This window comes from Oncorhynchus tshawytscha, linkage group LG12 (assembly GCF_018296145.1).
Source record: "Oncorhynchus tshawytscha isolate Ot180627B linkage group LG12, Otsh_v2.0, whole genome shotgun sequence".
Lineage (NCBI taxonomy): Eukaryota > Metazoa > Chordata > Actinopteri > Salmoniformes > Salmonidae > Oncorhynchus > Oncorhynchus tshawytscha.
Genome location: NC_056440.1, coordinates 53,450,820 through 53,471,055, shown reverse-complemented (window position 1 = coordinate 53,471,055; position 20,236 = coordinate 53,450,820). Strand labels below are relative to the sequence as shown.

At 42.2% G+C, this 20,236-nt stretch overlaps 1 pseudogene; it reads left to right on the top strand.

Moving 5' to 3' along the window:
• The window catches only part of LOC112264165, a 124,281-nt pseudogene that overhangs the window by 103,806 nt on the left and 239 nt on the right, over positions 1-20,236 (top strand).

The window sequence follows — 20,236 nt, the reverse complement described above, 5'->3', positions numbered from 1 at the left end:
TGTGAATTGTTCCCATTAATTAGGAAGGACAAACCAATGTCCAATTGTTAGCATTGAAATGAATAAACAGAAGACTGCATGTCTTGTAAGTTTCAATATTGAATCAGTGCAATTTACTGCAAGTCATAACACAAAGGACAACTTATTAAGATCAGCACTGTGACAAAACAATTTTATAACGTCCTTAAAATAATTTCTAGCCGAGCCAGTTACATGTGACTGTAAGAACAAATGAACACCATGAGAACAATTAGAACTTGTCTGTTATATCTTGTTGTATGAGTCTATATGAGAGTCTTTTCAGCGTTTCATCGTCAGGCTCCACGGCCACATTTCCCTGTATTCACAGACCAAGCTTTTCGTGCACTGTCGTTCACCGTGTCACTGTGTAACCTTTGTGGGGGGAGGGATTAAGCTCAGGACCTTGTCCACTGTATACTAAACTGTTTTTTTTCTTCAATAAATGTCAAGAAATGCAGTGGATTAAGAATCAAGACTCAATAACCAAAATAATCATGTTAATAACCGAAACTAAGCACATTTTTTCCAGTTGTGACTTTGACAATTTAGACTTATTTTGGACATTAATGTATCCCCATAGCTAGCATATGGCCAGCTAGCTCTACCTATGGATAATTGTACATCCACAAAAATGTATATTGTTGTCCCAAAACCATACATGACGATTAACTAACTAGTTAACTCATTTTCTTCAAAATGTTGGCAGACAGACCAATATGGCCATGATGTCGGTGTGTGGCTTAACCTTTTGTGGCTGGGGGCAGTAATGAGTAGCTTGGATGAATAAGGTGCCCAGAGTAAACTGCCTGCTACTCAGCCATAAAAGCTAAGATATGCATATTATTAGTAGATTTGGATAGAAAACACTCTCAGTTTCTAAATCTGTTTGAATGATGTCTGTGAGTATAACAGAACTCATATGGCAGGCAAAAACCTGAGAAAAAATCCAAACAGTAAGTGGGAAATCTGAGGTTTGTAGGTTTGCCTATCCAATATGCAGTGTCTATGGGGTCATATTGCAGTGTCTATGGGGTCACACTTCCTAAGGCTTCCACTAGATGTCAACAGTCTTTAGAACCTTGTTTCAGGTTGAAGGATGAGGGAATGAGAGCTGATTGAGTCAGGGGTCTGGCAGAGTGCCACGAGCTCACTCAGGCGCGAACAAAAAGGAGGTATTTGGACATAAATTATGGACTTTATCGAACAAAGCAAACATTTATTGTGGAACTGGGATTCCTGGGAGTGCATTCTGATGAAGATCATCAAAGGTAAGTGAATATCTATAATGCTATTTCTGACTTCTGTTGACTCCACAACATTGCGGGTACCTGTATGGCTTGTGTCTGAGCACCGTACTCAGATTATTGCATGGTGTGCTATTTCCCGTAAAGTTTTTTAAAAATCTGACACAGCGGTTGTATTAAGGAGAGGTTTATCTGAAGTTTAATGTAAACACTTGTATCTTTTATCAATGTTTATTATGAGTATTTCTGTAAATTGATGTGGCTCTCTTCAATCACTGGATGTTTTGGAGGCAAAACATTACTGAATGTAACCCGCCAATGTAAACTAAGATTTTTGGATAGAAATATGAACTTCATCGAACAAAACATACATGTGTTGTGTAACATGAAGTCCTATGAGTGTCATCTGATGAAGATCATCAAAGGTTAGTGATTCATTTGATCTCTATTTCTGCTTTTTGTGACTCCTCTCTATGGCTGGAAAAATGGCTGTGTTTTTCTGTGTCTAGGTACTGACCTAACATAATCAGATGGTGTGCTTTCGTCGTAAAGCCTTTTTGAAATCGGACACTGTGGTGGGATTAACAACAAGTTTATCTTTAAAATGGTGTAAAATACTTGTATGTTTGAGGAATTTTAATTATGAGATTTCTGTTGTTTGAATTTGGCGCCCTGTACTTTCACTGGCTGTTGTCAAGTCGATCCCGTTAACGGGATCTCAGCCGTAAGAAGTTTTAAGGCACATTCATTCTACAGTATTTTAATGTTTCAGTAATAACATCCAAAGTAGGGATACAACTTTTCAGAGAAACAAAAAACTAAACAAAAATGACTAACTAGGTCAACATGGTCAACTGAAATAGTGTTAAAAAATTCAGAAAACATTGTTTTATTTAAAAAATGTATATACATCAATAGGATGGGTATACAGTGTATTATGAAAGTATTCAGACCCCTTGACCTTTTCCACTTTTTGTTACGTTACATCCTTATTCTAAAATGTATTAAATAATTTCAATCTACACACAATACCCCATAATGACAAAGCGAAAACAGGTTTTTACAAATGTATTAAAACAAATACCTTATATACATGAGGATTCAGACCCTTTGCTATAAGACTCAGGTGCATCCTGTTGAGCTCAGGTGCTCAATTGATTGGACATGATTTGGAAAGGCGAACACCTGTCTATATAAGGTCCCACAGTTGACAGTGCATGTCAGAGAAGAAAACAAGCCATGACGTTGAAGATATTGTCCGTAGAGCTCCGGGACAGGATTGTGTCAAGGCATATATCCGGGGGAGGGTATCAAAACATTTCTGAAGCATTGAAGGTCCCCAAGAACACAGTGGCCTCCATCATTCTAAAATGGTAGAAGTTTGGAACCACCAAGACTGGCCGCCCGGCCAAACTGAGCAATCGGGGGAGTAGAGCCTTGGTCAGGGAGGTGACCAAGAACCCGAATGTCACTCTGACAGAGCTCCAGAATTCCTCTGTGGAGATGGGAGAACCTTCCAGAAGGACAACCATCTCTGCAGCACTACACCAATCAGGCCTTTATGGTAGAGTGGCCAGATGGAAGCCACTCCTCACTAAAAGACACATGAGAGCCCACTTGTAGTTTGCCAAAAGGCACCTAAAGGACTATCGGGCCACAAGAAACATCGGTCTAATGAAACCAAGATTGAACTATTTGGCCTGAATGCCAAGGGTCCCATCTGGAGGAAACCTGGCACCATCCCTACAGTGAAGCATTGTGGTGGCAGCATCATGCTGTGGGGATGTTTTTCACCAGCAGGGACTGGGAGACTAGTCAGGATCGAGGAAAAGATGAGCCGAGCAAAGTACCGAGCGTTCAGGACCTCAGACTGGGGTGAAGGTTCACCTTCCAATAAGACAACAACCGTAAGCACACAGCTAAGACAATGCAGAAGTGGCTTCGGGACAAGTCTCTGAATGTCCTTGAGTGGCCCAGCCAGAGGCAGGCCTTGAACCTGATCGAACATCTGAGAGACCTGAAAATAGCTCTCCATCCAACCTGACAGAGAAGAATGGGAGAAACGCCCTAAATAAAGGTGTGCCAAGCTTGTAGCATCATACCCAAGAAGACGAGGCTGTAATCGCTGCCAAAGGTGCTTCAACAAAGTACTGAGTAAAAGATCTGAATACTTATGTAAATGTGATATATCAGATTTATTTATTTTTTGTTAGCAAAAATTTATGAAAACCTGTTTTTGCTTTGTCATTATGGGGTATTGTGTGTAGATTGATGAGGAGAAAAACCCCCAGTTTAAATCCATTTTAGAATAAGGCTGTAACGTAACAAATGGTGGAAAAAGTCAAGGGGTCTAAATACTTTCCGAATACCATGTATAAACAATGATTTTTTACTATGTTTGTTATTGTCTTGGAATGAATGTCATGATTTAAATAAATGTCCTAAGCTGGTGACTTATTTGTTTTCAAACAATTTAAACCACTTCTGTAGAATGACCCATGTAGTGCACTACTTCTGACCAGGGCCCATAGGTCAAAAGTAGTGCACTATGTAGGGAATAGGGTGCCATTTGGAACAGGACCCCAGGGGTTGTTGTAATGTCACATTCTAACAACCCTCTCATATTTCATTTCCAGGCCATCGTGGGCTACTATGACATTTTCTTCGACAGATTCTGCGGCAACAAGGTAAGCAGCATGTGGCGGCCCTTCCTTTTAACGGCAACCCAATTATATTCACGCTTTGGCATTCCCCACGTCCTTGGGAGGCAATCGACGCTGGTGCGTTTCCTGATTGCTGATGTAAGCACCCACCGGAGCCAGCCACTCGGAAAAACCAATGCCAAGCTCCGCGAGCGACGTGCCGACGTCCTTTAATTACACGTCCTATTTGACTTGCCATTTGAGCATAACTGCTGAGATGTAATGCTACACCACTTGTAATGGGAACTAAGGTTATGTGTGTGAATGAAATACCTTGTCTTTAGAAGACTATGAGTAGGATAGAAGTACAGAATTACAGTGGCAAGAAAAAGTATGTGAACCCTTTGGAAATACCTGTATTTCCGCATAAATTGGTCATACAATTTGATTTCAACTTCATCTAAGTCACAACAATAGACAAACACAGACTGCCTAGACTAATATCACACAAACAATTATACATTTTCATGTCTTTATTGAACACACCGTGTAAACATTCACAGGGCAGGGTTGAAAAAGTATGTGAACCCTTGGATTTAATAACTGGTTGACCCTCCTTTGGCAGCAATAACCTCAACCAAATGTTTTCTGTAGTTGCGGATCAGACCTGCACAACGGTCAGGAGGAATTTTGGACCATTCCTCTTTACAAAACTGTTTCAGTTCAGCAATATTCTTAGGATGTCTGGTGTGAACTGCTCTCTTGAGTTCATGCCACAGCATCTCAATCGGGTTGAGGTCAGGACTATGACTGGGCGATTCCAGAAGGCATATTTTCTTATGTTGAAGCCATTCTGTTGTTGATTTACTTCTGTGTTTTGAGTCGTTGTCCTGTTGCATTACCCAACTTCTGTTGAGCTTCAATTGGTGGACAGAGCCTAACATTCTCCTGCAAAATGTCTTGATAAACTTGGGAATACATTTTTCCGTCGATGATAGCAAGCTGTCCAGGCCCTGAAACAGCATAGCAGCCCCAAACCATGATGCTCATGGTGTTCTTCAGCTTGCAAGCCTCCCCCTTTTCCCTCCAAACATAACAATGGCCATTATGGCCAAACAGTTCTATTTTTGTTTCATCAGACCAGACCAAACCATAGTCTGGCTTGTTTATGGTGGTTTTGGATCAGTGGCTTCTTCCTCGCTGAGCGGCCTTTCAGGTTATGTCAATATAGGACTCATTTGACTGTGGATATAGATACTTTTGGACCTGTTTCCTCCAGCATCTTCACAAGATCCTTTGCTGTTGTTCTGGTATTGATTTGCACATTTCGCACCAAAGTACGTTCACCTCTAAGAGACAGAACGCGTCTCCTTCCTGAGAGGTATGACTGCTGCGTGGTCCCATGGTGTTTAAACTTGCGTCCTATTGTTTGTACTGATGAACGTGGTACCTTCAGGCGTTTGGAAATTGCCCCCAAGGATGAACCAGACTTTTGGAGGTCTACAATTTTTTTCTGAGGTCTTGGCTGATTTCTTTTGATTTTCCCATGATGTCAAGCAAAGAGGCACTGAGTTTGAAGGTAGGCCTTGAAATACATCCACAGGTACACCTCCAGTTGACTCAAATGATGTCAATTAGCCTATCAGAAGCTTCTAAAGCCATGACATAATTTTCTGGAATTTTCCAAGCTGTTTAAAGGCACAGTCAAAGTGTATGTAAACTTCTGACGCACTGGAATTGTGATACAGTGAAATAATCTGTCTGTAAACAGTTGTTGGAAAAATGACTTGTGTCATGCACAAAGTAGATGTCCTAACCGACTTGCCAAAACTATAGTTTGTTAGCAAGACATTTGTGGAGTGGTTTAAAAACAAGTTTTAATGACTCCAACCTAAGTGTATGTAAACTTCCGACTTCAACTGTAGGTGATCAGATCAAATTTGATGACCAATTTATGCAGACATCTAGGTAATTCCAAAGGGTTCGCATACCTAACCCTAACCCTAACCCTAACCCGTAACATTAACGCAACATTCACAATGCGTCTGTCAGTTAAGTGCCAGTCCTGCTTTAGAATGTGTTTTCCCTTAACTATTCTGGGTGATTAAAATGCCTTTTGAATAAGTTGAGACACTGCAGTGTTGAAATGTGTAAAGACGGTGCGGAGCAGCAGTGTGTCCGTTACCCAGTGTAGACTGCTTTTGGCCGACAACCCCCCATAAAAGCAGGCACATTAAACCATTGCCAGCAATTGTAAAACATCCGTACGTGGTAAGACATTGCAGGGTGTAGAAATGTGTTATGGCACTGTGGTGTGTTAAAATGTGTTGAGACACCTCCGTTTTAGAACGGGCTAAGACACTGCAGTGTTGAAATGGGTTAAGACCCTGCAGAGTGTGTAGGAAGGTCGACTAGCATCTGCTGACTGTCTGTACCAACTCATAACAGCAGCCGCTGCCATATGCACACTGTTGGTGTGTGGGAGAGGGTAGGCGAGTGAGCGAGGAAGAGATGTTTAAGTGACTGTTCTATTTTTTTCTTAATGTATTCTTATTGAAGAGTAAATCCGTTTGGTACAATCTACAGTGCTCTGGTAGTGCTTCTGTATCCATCAACGCTCTGGATACACACACATGTCCTGCTGGCCTCTTGCATGCACATTTCGTTCTATAAAACAAGCAGACACACACAACTGCCTTCCAGCCCAAAGGTGAATGAGGTTTTAGCTCAATGCTGTCTGTATTTGGCGTTAGCGGACTTACCCGCTCTCCTCAGGCATCCGTTAGCAGAGTGATGAGACCCCTGAGTTAGGCTGTGATCACTCACTACTACTGGAATGGGCCCTACACACACGCACACACGTGCACACACATAGCTCACTATTATCGCGACACTCACTACTGCTGAAATGAGCTACACACACCTACCTCTGTTATTACTCACCACTGGTGGATTGGGACCTGCCCTGCATGCTAAACACTCTCAACATAAAGCAACTCAGCTAGAAATATGTTATATGTGGGCAATTAGTGTTATGGATGTGACATTACAAACAAAATCACAAGCTAAATGTCTCACAGAATGGACAGATAAAACATACACAAAATGTTTGAGGTGTGTGTCTATAGTACCCCATGAGGGAGCGTATATACCCCAAAAAGCAGAATTATGGGGACAATTGGCACACAGACAGAGAGTGGAAGTGGCAAGAAATACGTTAGTCCTGCCATTCCTCTCTCAGCTCAGAGCATAGAAAAAGGAGTGCCATTTGTGTGCCATTTGACTGCAAGCCAGCTCCACATCAATGGTGGTGGGATTATCTCTCATTCGCTCTCACGCAGTATTGCGAGTTTTTCATAGTGCACGGTTCTGACTGTCTCCGGTGACCGACCTGTCTATACTGTGCCCCTCCCAGCTCTCCCTCCTTTGCTAGCACGCTATGAAAGACGCAAGGGTTTGTGTTCTTGGAAGTACGGCAACTAATCAGTCTCCTCCGTTACAAACATACTTAATCTTCCTAGTGGAATCTAATCTTGACGTGCAAGAAGTCAAGGGATCAATTATTTTGGAGTCTACTCTTCACCACTACGGCATCATCGTTAACAGTGGGGGGGGCAGAGAAAGGCAAGCGACAATATGAACAAAGTCCTGTATGGCAATACTTTGTTAAATGAGTTAAATGAGTTAAATGAGGTGGAATTGAGGTACGGTAATGGTAGTACAGGTGCAGTGCTTAACCATTTGAAAGGGACGCACCATGACACCCAAACCATTGCTGGCAGCAGCGCAGATACATTTTGAGTTCACATGGAATTTTATGAATTTTGCTTATTGTTTTAACGGAAAACTGATTAAAAAACATTGCTGTTTAAACGTTAGTATTGTTTTTCCATTTGTCACATCCCTAACACACACCCAGTGGAATCAATTTCTATCCCACAAAAATCAGGAATCAACACCCAATAGTCAATACAGAAGACAATTAGAGTCTCTAAAGACTGGAAAGGGTAAGGGTACTGACCTCGTAGAGAGAGAGATGGCCTTCATCCCAAGTGGCACCCTATTCCCCTATACAAAGCATTCGGAAACTATTCAGACCCCTTGACTTTTTCCAGATTTTGTTACTTTACGTTAAATAGTTTCCCCCCTCAATCTACACAATATCCCATAATGGATTTTTTTGGCAAAAACTGAAATATCACATTTACATAAGTATTCAGACCCTTTACTCAGTACTTGGTTGAAGCACCTTTGGCAGCGATTACAGCCTCGTCTTCTTGGGTATGATCCTACAAGCTTGGCACATTCTCTTTCAGGTTGGATGGGGAGCGTCGCTGCACAGCTATTTTCAGGTCTCTCAGATGTTCGATCAGGTTCAAGTCCTGCCTCTGGCTGGGCCACTCAAGGACATTCAGAGACTTGTCCCGAAGCCACTGCTGCATTGTCTTGGCTGTGTGCTTATGGTCGTTGTCCTGTTGGAATGTGAACCTTAACCCCAGTCTGAGGTCCTGAGCACTCTGGAGCAGGTTTTCATCAAGGATCTCTCTGTACTTTGCTCCGTTCATCTTTCCCTCGATCCTGACTAGTCTCCCAGTTCCTGCCAGTGAAAAACATCCCCACAGCATGATGCTGCCACCACAATGCTTCACCGTAGGGATGGTGCCAGGTTTCCTCCAGATGTGATTCTTGGCATTCAAGCAAAAATAGTTCAATCTTGGTTTCATCAGACCAGAGAATTTTGTTTCTCATGGTCTGAGAGTCCTTTATGTGCCTTTTTGGCAAACTCCAAGCGAGCTGTCATGTGCCTTTTACTGAGGAGTGGCTTCTGTCTGGCCACTCTACCATAAAGGCCTGATTGGTGTAGTGCTGCAGAGATGGTTGTCTTTCTGGACTGTTCTCCCATCTCCACAGAGGACCTCTGGTGCTCTGTCAAAGTGACCATTGGGTTCTGGAGGCCACTGTGATGGAGGCCACTGTGTTTTTGGGGACCTTCAATGCTGCAGAAATGTTTTGTTACCCTTCCCGGATCTATACCTCGACACAATCCTGTCCCGGAGCTCTCTGACAACTTTTTTGAGCTCATGGCTTGGTTTTTGCATCTCAAGGATGATCAATGGAAACAGGATGCACCTGAGCTCAATTTAGAGTATCAAAGCAAAGGGTCTGAATACTTACAGTATGTAAAAAAGGTATTTATATTTTTGTATTTTATAAATTTGCAAAATATTCTAAAAACGTGTTTTCGCTTTGTCATTATTGGGTATTGTGTGTAGATTGATGAGACAAATAATAGTATTTAATCAATTTTAGAATAAGGCTGTAACGTAACAAAATGTTGAAAAAGTCAACAGGTCAGAATACTTTCAGGGCACTATTATAGGGAATTAGGGTGCCATTTAGGATGGATCCAGGGTAAAATAGTAAGTTTTGTTTTAAGAGGGGAAAAGAGAGTAAAGAGGTGAGAATTAAAGAGTGACGAGAGTTAAGAGGATAGAGGGAAAGTGTAAGAGAACCAGATTAAGAAGAGTTAAGAAGTGAGGATGGAGAGTGTGTAAGAGAGACTTTGGGAAGTGAGAAGGAATTCATAAATAAAAATAGTTTAAAAGATAGAGGGGGTGGTTATTGATGTAGTGGTGAAACTCGTTCGCTCCACCCCAGCACCTTGGCAGTCCCAGTGCTCCTCTCGGGATGTTAAAGCCGAAATTGAGTTTTTAACAACATTAACTGGCTGCCTTTCACCTCTATAGCCTGCTTTATAACTAATACACTCACACACACATACACACACACACATATGCATCTCAGCGTGTGCACACACACCAGCCATTCCCCTGTGGTCCTGTGCAGTGAGGGCAAATGTCTCAAAGTCACCCTGAAGACACACACTCCCACATTTCCTTCCTTCACACACACACACACTTCTGTCCCTATTTCTTTTACAGAATGCTGTCAAAGAGACAAACCTGATTTAAAACGAGGGATGAGAAACACAACCTGACCTGCATCAACGCCAATGTCTCTCCACTCCATGCGTCCGGGGATTCATCTGTGGCGAGACAGAAGCTTATGAGATGTGTTTGTATGAGTGCAGTAATTAACCACAGGAGGATGAGAGTCAACACACACACACACAAAGAGATGTTGGTGTTTAGAGAGAGAAAAACAGCACACAGTGGGCCGGAACAAAACATCACTGAGAACTACTCGGAGCTGGCAGGTTAATAAATTAAACGCAGCATCGTTTATCATGCTCATTTGATTTGTATGACTAGGAAATGGATGAGGTGGGATTTTCATAGGGTTACGGATTTTTCCCCCAATATTTTTTCAGTTGCCTACTTTTTTGTTTGCTCAAGAAATTGTGGGCATACTTTGTGTGAGGATTTCCCATGATCCTATAGATGAAACGGTGGCCTGGTTATCTGTGTCCCGGACCAATCAGAAGACCTCAAACTTGGGTGGGAGTTTGCTGCGGATTTCGAGAGGCCAGCGATTTACTTTCTTCCGTCCCTTTAACTCCAGTGTCCTCTCTGTTCCCCGTGTCCTGCCATAACACTTCTGTCTTCTTCTTGTGCCTCTTACTGATGCAATGATCTCTCTCTTTTTCACTTTCTCTCCAACTCTCACTTTCTTTCTCCCCCTGTGTTTTAGTGCTGCAGGTCCTTGAGGAGCTGAGCTGCATCAGGCAGACATCAGGGTGTAATTCCCCAGGCCTGCTTTATGTACTGCTCAGACAGGTGCTCAGGATATACGACCCCCTGACACTGCCTGACTATACCTCCTCTACCTATCCACCTCTTCTTAGACAGAAAGAAAGGATGGTTGAAAAAGTGAGTTATGTAGAAAGGGGGAGATAGGGAGACTAGATTGAAATGCTGCTGCCGTGCACATCACTGCAGTGTTGGGTGGAATAGATAGAAGTTGTTCTGCCTTGGGAGAACTTGGAAAGGGAGGTGTGTGTGTGTGTGTGTGTGTGTGTGTGCATGCGAGCTTGATTTATTTATGGAAAAAAAATATATCTAAAAATATATACAGCTTAAAAGTGCACCTGATGATGCATGAAAACATGAAACAACCCTTTTTCAGTGTGGTCCTTGGAAAACAAACTGTTCAAGCAACATTTGCTACTTGTAATCGATGTCTGCAATGTTTCCTGTAGATAACGTCAGTGCCACATCTGCATTTTGGTACAAAAAGCATTGGAATTGGTCGGGCCATAATTTTGACTCACACAAACATTTGGTGCTAAGAAATGCATTTTTATTCATATGATGCACACAAGAATGTATTACAGAAAATGGTGAGAAAATAATAAGGTTGAAAATAAAAAGGGACATTTTATGATCATACTAGTTAGTATTCATGAGAATTGTATGTCAATGCTATGTATTTATTAAACTTATTAAACTATTGAGACCAAGGTCTCTTTTTGCAAGGGAGCCCTGATACACAATTTATAAAATGCAAAATAATATACACTGCTCAAAAAAATTAAGGGAACACTAAAATAATGAAATATTCTTCCTAAATACTTTTTTCTTTACATAGTTGAATGTGCTGACAACAAAATCACACAAAAATTATCAATGGAAATCAAATTTATCTACCCATGGAGGTCTGGATTTGGAGTCACACTCAAAATTAAAGTGGAAAACCACACTACAGGCTGATCCAACTTTGATGTAATGTCCTTAATACAAGTCAAAATGAGGCTCAGTAGTGTGTGTGGCCTCCACGTGCCTGTATCAAATCAAATCAAATCAAATTTATTTATATAGCCCTTCGTACATCAGCTGATATCTCAAAGTGCTGTACAGAAACCCAGCCTAAAACCCCAAACAGCAAGCAATGCAGGTGTAGAAGCATGGTGGCTAGGAAAAACTCCCTAGAAAGGCCAAAACCACCCTACAACGCCTGGGCATGCTCCTGATGAGGTGGCGGATGGTCTCCTGAGGTATCTCCTCCCAGACCTGGACTACAGCATCCGCCAACTCCTGGACAGTCTGTGGTGCAACGTGGCGTTGGTGGATGGAGCGAGACATGATGTCCCAGATGTGCTCAATTGGATTCAGGTCTGGGGAACGGGCGGTCCATAGCATCAATGCCTTCCTCTTGCAGGAACTGCTGACACACTCCAGCCACATGAGGTCTAGCATTGTCTTGCATTAGGAGGAACCTAGGGCCAACCGCACCAGCATATGGTCTCACAAGGGGTCTGAGGATCTCATCTCAGTACCTAATGGCAGTCAGGCTACCTCTGGCGAGTACATGGAGGGCTGTGCGGCCCCCCAAAGAAATGCCACCCCACACCATGACTGACCCACTGCCAAACCGGTCATGCTGGAGGATGTTGCAGGCAGCAGAACGTTCTCCACAGCGTCTCCAGACTGTCACGTCTGTCACATGTGCTCAGTGTGAACCTGCTTTCATCTGTGAAGAGCACAGGGCGCCAGTGGCGAATTTGCCAATCTTGGTGTTCCCTGGCAAATGCCAAACGTCCTGCACGGTGTTGGGCTGTAAGCACAACTCCCACCTGTGGACGTCGGGCCCTCATACCACCCTCATGGAGTCTGTTTCTGACCGTTTGAGCAGGTACATGCACATTTGTAGCCTGCTGGAGGTCATTTTGCAGGGCTCTGGCAGTGCTCCTCCTGCTCCTCCTTGCACAAAGGCGGAGGTAGCGGTCCTGCTGCTGGGTTGTTGCCCTTCTACGGCCTCCTCCACATCTCCTGATGTACTGGCCTGTCTCCTGGTAGTGCCTCTGTGCTCTGGACACTACGCTGACAGACACAGCAAACCTTCTTGCCACAGCTCGCATTGATGTGCCATCCTGGATGAGCTGCACTACCTGAGCCACTTGTGTGGGTTGTAGACTCCGTTTCATGCTACCACTAGAGTGAAAGCACCGCCAGCATTCAAAAGTGACCAAAACATCAGCCAGGAAGCATAGGAACTGAGAAGTGGTCTGTGGTCACCACCTGCAGAACCACTCCTTTATTGGGGGTGTCTTGCTAATTGCCTATAATTTCCACCTGTTGTCTATTCCATTTGCACAACAGCATGTGAAATGTATTGTCAATCAGTGTTGCTTCCTAAATCGACAGTTTGATTTCACAAAATTGTGACTTGGAGTGACATTGTTTAAGTGGTCCCTTTATTTTTTTGAGCAGTGTATATATATATATATATATATATATATATATAATGTATAAATATATACCATTTAGCAGACGCTGTTATCCAAAGTGACTTACAGTCATGCGTGCATACATTTCACGTCTGGCAGTGTACAATAATAATACAAATATTCAAGTAAAACCATCACATTCCTCAGCAAGGAGGTCCCCAATCAATATTTTGAAATGCCTGAGAGGCACCAGAACATCCAGTTGACTGTCAAAGACAGTACATTTGTGTCAAAAATAGTGAAGACAGTTTAGTGCATTTCTTTGTATGTCTGAGTAATCCACTCTTACATCTGCATTCACCTGTTGGCATTGTCTATTTACCCAATAAGGGTTTCATCAAGCTAGCTGACATCCGTTACATGAGACTGGTACTTTAGCCTGAGTTTGTTTGTGCCATCATGCCACTCCTTGTCATGTTTGGTATGACAAGGAGTTGACATGATAGCACAAACAGATCTGGGACTAAGCTACCGGTTCTTATCCTCAGTGGGACCAAGGATGGACAGACCTGGAGAGGGGTTTGGGGGGGAAGATGGCAAGTAAAGTTAGGTTTCTCTCAGAAGAAAGCTCTTGTGTTTTACGGTCATTACTATGGCAGTGTAATATAGGTCTGTGGCAGACAGAGGTGTCAAGTTACTGTAAGTGTACCTCGTCTTGTTCTTACCTTTGCCATGTGAGGTCAGTTTGACCTGATGGGCTGGAGAGGCCGTGGCCACCCTCTGTTTGGAGAAATATGAGAAGGAGAAGGGGCGAGAGATGAACAGAAACAATAAACATCCACATTTTTTGAAGATAATACTTTGAGCACACACTTTACACACTAGGTCTTATTGTAGGTATCCAAACAACTCCAAACAGTTAATAATTAAAATAGAAACATTTTAACCAGTAGTTTCGCGACCATCAAGGAGGGAAGGTGAATATCATAGCTTTAGAGCCTCCTTACCTTTACACTTTATTGGTTGGTCATCCTTCCATCTCTCTCTTGATGGAAGTCTTTTCCTCACCCACTATCTTTCTTCTGGCTTGTTTTGGCATTCATTATAATTAATCACTGTCAATCCACCATTCTTTAAAAGTTTGGAAGACCACTTTTTTCATCCCGTCTTTTGCGTTTGTTCAATTCATACAAAAAGGTGCTAGAACCTAAAACGTTTCTTCTTCTGTCCCCATAGGAGAACCCTTTAAAGAACCCTTTGGTTCCAGGTATAACCCTTCTGGTTCCATGTAGAACCCTTTCCGCAGTGAGTTCTACATGAAACCCAAAAGGGTGCTCCTATGGGGACAGCTGAAGAACCCTTTTGGAACCCTTTTTTCTAAGAGTAGTGTACATTGTAGGGAATAGGGTGCCATTTGGGATGCAGTCCCGGTATGGAGAGCGCCAGTGAGTGTAATGGACTAAGATAGCGCATTTCTGTGGCTGTGCGTGGTTAACGTTAGTGGCATGTTGATTTCAACACATGATTAATTCTCCCTCAGTCACTGGCTACTTCACTAGATGGCTAGAGGCCCTAGACTAGGGCCTTCTCCAGCACTGAGGGAAGTCCGCGGAGAAAATACTGTTGTGTATAATGTCTCACTAATCGAATGAACAGTGCCACAACGTTGAGGTTTGTGACTTGTCAATACTTCCATACTTTCAAGAAAGTGTGTGTTTGTAAAGTGTTTTAGTGTTAACAATCTGTTTAGTCTCTTATATGTCATCATGTGTTTCTCAATCCAGTCCTCGGGAATGATAGGCCGTTTCACATAGCCTATTGATCTATTCTACTAGCTCACCTGGGTTGTGTTCATTAGGCACCATAAGGAAGAAAACAAACTGAAACACGGATGGACTACCTGAATTTGCCCAGTAAGAAGTGTTCATTCCCCTTTCTGTTACAAAATCTGTTACATATATCCGCCATGTAGTGGAGTCAACATTAGTCAGAATAGCATTATAAATATTCACTTACCTTTGATGCTCTTCATCAGAATGCACTCCCAGGAATCCCAGTTCCACAATAAGTTTGTTTTGTTCGATAATGTCCATCATTTATGTCAAAATAGCTCCTTTTGTTAGAGCGTTCAGTCCAGTAATCCACATTAATAAAGCTTGTTCACTAGTTTCAGACGAAAAGAGAAAAAAGCTCCGTTATAGTTAGTAGAAACACATCAAACGATGTATAGAATCAATCTTTAGGATGTTTTTAGCATAAATCTTCAATAATATTTCAACCGGACAATTCCTTTGTCTTCAGAAATGAAGTGGAACGTAAGCTACCTTTCAAGTGAACGGGTGAGACTGAGCCTGTGACGCTCTGCCAGACCACTCACTCAGAGCTCTTATTAGCCCCTCCTTTAGAGTAGAAGCATCAAACAAGTTTCTAACGACTGCTGACATCTATTGGAAGCCGTAGGAAGTGCAAAATGACCAATATCCCACTGTGTATTGGATAGGGGCTGAGTACAAAAACTTCATACCTCAGATTTCCCACTTCCTGGTTGGATTTTTTCTCAGGTTTTTGCCTGCCATATGAGTTTTGTTATACTCACAGACATCATTCAAACAGATTTAGAAACTTCAGAGTGTTTTCTATCCAAATCTACTAATAATATGCATATCTTAGCTTTTATGGATGGGAAGCAGGCAGCTTGATTTGGGCACGCTTTTCATCCAAAATTCCCAATACTGCCCCTACCCCAAAGAAGTTAAAGCAGTGAATTTGTATGCGCTCTTGTCGGACTTTGGCTGCATATTTTCCACAATTTTCTTCAAATCTGAAAAGTTATGAAGCCACACCCATTCCTGAAGAAATGTATTATAGGCCCTAAAAGTACGGGAATAGTGTCCACTGCATGTATACTTTGTTTTTTGGCGAATGTAGTACGACATCCGGGAACTTTTGGAATACTAACTCTATCCATACTATGACCAAAAAGCATACTATATACTCAATTTACGTCACAAATAGTTCGGTTAGTGTGGTTAGCATAAGTCTTTGAACATAGCTTAGAATTTTTCTCCCAGTTTTCCTCCAAGTTTGTTTTCTTTTTTCAGTTATTTGATCTCAAACTCGTTTTATTTACCCTGCAGGGGTTGCATTTAATCAGAGGACTATCGCAGGTCAAGCAATTACTCTTTTGGCCTTTTTTAAACCCCAAATGGCAACTTGTTCTCTATATCCCTCAAACTCAACTCTGGACTTCGAAGCAAGTTCCACTGCATTTTATTATTGATCCTCTCTAATCAGGGACTGATTTAGACAGTGGGTGCAATTAATTATTAGTTCGAACAGAAAACCAGCAGGCTCCTTACCTCGTTGGGTAAGTGTTGAAAACTCCATGCCCTATATGGTGCACTATTTTTGACCAAAACCCTATGGGTCCTGGTCCAAAGTGGTGCTCTAAAAAGTGAATAGGGTGCCATTTGGGACACAGACTTACTGTAGCCTACCCCTGCATAACCCCCTTCCCATTCTGGCTCCACTCGAGCTCTGAGCAATACCCGAGGGGTTGTGGGGCTGGGTTCAATTTCCAACCCTTTTCCCAGCCCTTCGTCATTCATCTGGGGGAAAAAATGGGTAATGCTCAGTATCTGCCCATTTTTGGCAGGTTGACATTTGTCATGAATCTTGCCCTGGCGCCAGAACTAAACGATTTCCCCTAGATAGGCCAGCTGCAAAGTTAAAATGGTCTATTTTGTAAATATTCACCCCAAACCATCTCAATTGGGTTGAGGTCGGGTGATTGGGGAGACCAGGTCATCTGATGCAGCACTCCATCATTTTCATTTTTGGTCAAATAGCCCTTACACAGCCTGGAGGTGTGTTTTGGGTCATTGTCTGTTGAAAAACAAATGATAGTCCCACTAAGCCCAAAACAGATGGGATGGCGTATTGCTGCAGAAAGCTGTGGTAGCCATGCTGGTTAAGTGTGCCTTGAATTCTAAATAAACCACTGGCAGTGTCACCAGCAAAGCACCATCACACCACCTCCGCCATGCTTCACAGTTGGAACCACACGTGCGGAGATCATCCATTCACCTACTCTGCGTCTCACAAAGACAAGATGGTTGGAACTAAAAATCTAAAATTTGGACTCATCAGACCAAAGTACCGATTTCTCCTGGTCTAATGTCCATTGGTCTTGTTTCTTGGCCCAAGGAAGTCTCTTCTTCTTGATGATGCAAGATAGAGGGTAGCAGATGACGGGCTGAGCGTAGCTATGTAGAGCACCTCAAGATAAAATGTAATTTTCAATATCGGTAAGTTAGACTAAATATTAGCACTACACAATCTGGTGGGTGATAACATTTAATCTGGATAACAACACAAAACACATTTTAAGACTAGAGAAATGTCTCGACAAGTATTACGAAAACAAGCATGACAGAGAGTAAGACAGGGGAACCTATTTCAAAACGAAAACGTGACTCTTCTACAGACACAGACGATTATATATTTTCACCACCGGGAATTGTGAAGGTCGAAACCGATCTGTTAAAGTCAATGACAAACTGGGTATACTTGAACTAGTGAGTAAGGATATAAAAGAGTTGAAGGCAAGCCTCGAGATTAGTGATGAAAAAGCTGCGACATTGGAGAAAGACAAACTAAAAAGGACAGTCAATAGGATTGAAACCGAAGTGAATGAACTTAAAAAGGAGAACACCGCTCTGAGAGAAGCCTTACTTAACATACAGACTAGATCCATGAGAGAGAATCTGGTGCTTACAGGTATCCAAGAGAAAGAAGGAGAAGTTCCTGAATCTGTAGTTAGAGAGTTCCTCCTTTACAGCGCTACAGATTCCACACGAAGCTATCGACAAATTCCAACTAGAACTTGTACACGAAACACATAACGAAATAACAAAACACACAATTCTAGCCTGGTAATGGATTGTAATAATACAACAAAAAAAACAGCTTTCTATATGTCTTCAAATATAACTAATTGGAACACAAAAGCACTAATTCAACATGGTGAAGATAAATGGTGAAGATAAAAACTCAGTAAACAGAAGGCACAGTATGTGTGGAAGGTGTGGTGTGAGTTTTTTTGTTGTGTTTGGGAAAGTGTGGCGTTGAGTGACAAAGAAAATGGTTGCATATCCCAGAACCAATGTATTGCTGTGAGCAAGAGTTGTGAGAGCGCTTTCAATGTTGTTCAGATGAGGGATATACTCATTTTGCACGCCCAATTTTTCAGTTTTTGATTTGTTAAAAAAGTTTGAAATATCCAATAAATGTTGTTCCACTTCATGATTGTGTCCCACTTGTTGTTGATTCTTCACAAAAAAATACAGTTTTATATCTTTATGTTTGAAGCCTGAAATGTGGCAAAAGGTCGCAAAGTTCAAGGGGGCCGAATACTTTCGCAAGGCACTGTATATTGACATAAGCTGAAAGTCCGCTCAGCAAGGAAGAAGCCACTGCTGCAAAACCGCCATAAAAAAAGCTACAGTTTGCAACTGCACATGGGGACAAAGATCGTACTTTTTGGAGAAATGTCCTCTGGTCTGATGAAACAAAAATAGAACTGTTTGGCCATAATGACCATCGTTATGTTTGGAGGAAAAGGGCGGAGGCTTGCAAGCCGAAGAACACCATCCCAACCGTGAAGCACGGGGGTGGCAGCATCATGTTGTGGGGGTGCTTTGCTAAAGGAGGGACTGGTGCACTTCACAAAATAGATGGCATCATGAGGTAGGAAAATTAGGTGGATATATTGAAGCAACATCTCAAGACATCAGTCAGGAAGTTAAAGCTTTGTCGCAAATGGGTCTTCCAAATGGACAATGACCCAAAGCGTTCTTCCAATTTTGTGGCAAAATGGCTTAATTAAGGACAACAAAGTCAAGGTATTGGAGTGGCCATCACAAAGCCCTGACTTCAATCCTATAGAAAATGTGTGTGCAGAACTTAAAAAGCGTGTGCAAGCTAAGAGGCCTACAAACCTGACTCAGTTACACCAGCTCTGTCAGGAGGAATAGGTCAAAATTCACCCAACTTATTGTGGGAAGCTTGTGGAACGCTACCCGAAACGTTTGACCCAAGTTTAACATTTTAAAGGCAATGCTACCAAATACTAATTGAGTGTATGTAAACTTCTGACCCACTGGTAATGTGATGAAATAAATAAAAGCTGAAATAAATCATTCTCTCTACTATTATTCTGACATTTCACACTCTCAAAATAAAGTGGTGATCTTAGGACCGGGATTTTTTACTCTGATTAATTGTCAAGAATTGTGAAAAACTGAGTTTAAATGGTCTATGTAAACTTCTGACTTCAACTGTATATATACAGTGGGGAGAACAAGTATTCGACACACTGCCGATTTTGCAGGTTTCCTACTTACAAATTACGTCTGTAATTTTTATCATAGGTACACTTCAACTGTGAGAGACAGAATCTAAAACAAAAATCCAGAAAATCACATTGTATGATTTTTAAGTAATTAATTTGCATTTTATTGCATGACATAAGTATTTGATACATGTTTGCAATTACAGAGATCATATGTTTCCTGTAGTTCTTGACCAGGTTTGCACACACTGCAGCAGGGATTTTGGCCCACTCCTCCATACAGACCTTCTCCAGATCCTTCAGGTTTCGGGGCTGTCGCTGGGCAATACGGACTTTCAGCTCCCTCCAAAGATTTTCTATTGGGTTCAGGTTTGGAGACTGGCTAGGCCACTCCAGGACCTTGAGATGCTTCTTACGGAGCCACTCCTTTAGTTGCCCTGGCTGTGTGTTTCGAGTCGTTGTCATGCTGGAAGACCCAGCCGCGACCCATCTTCAATGCTCTTACTGAGGGAAGGAGGTTGTTGGCCAAGATCTCGCGATACATGGCCCCATCCATCCTCCCCTCAATACGGTGCAGTCGTCCTGTCCCCTTTGCAGAAAAGCATCCCCAAAGAAAGATGTTTCCACCTCCATGCTTCACAGTTGGGATGGTGTTCTTGAGGTTGTACTCATCATATTTATTTATTATGTATTTATTGAAATATTGGCCTGATGTTGATGTGGCACTCTGGGACTGTAACTTAATAGCCCTACTCTCTATTACCTAGGAGAGGTTATTCTCTAGATTAGAGATGTGCGGCTCCAAGACATTGATTTTGCGTCAGTGTAGCATTAATGGTCGAGGTTACGG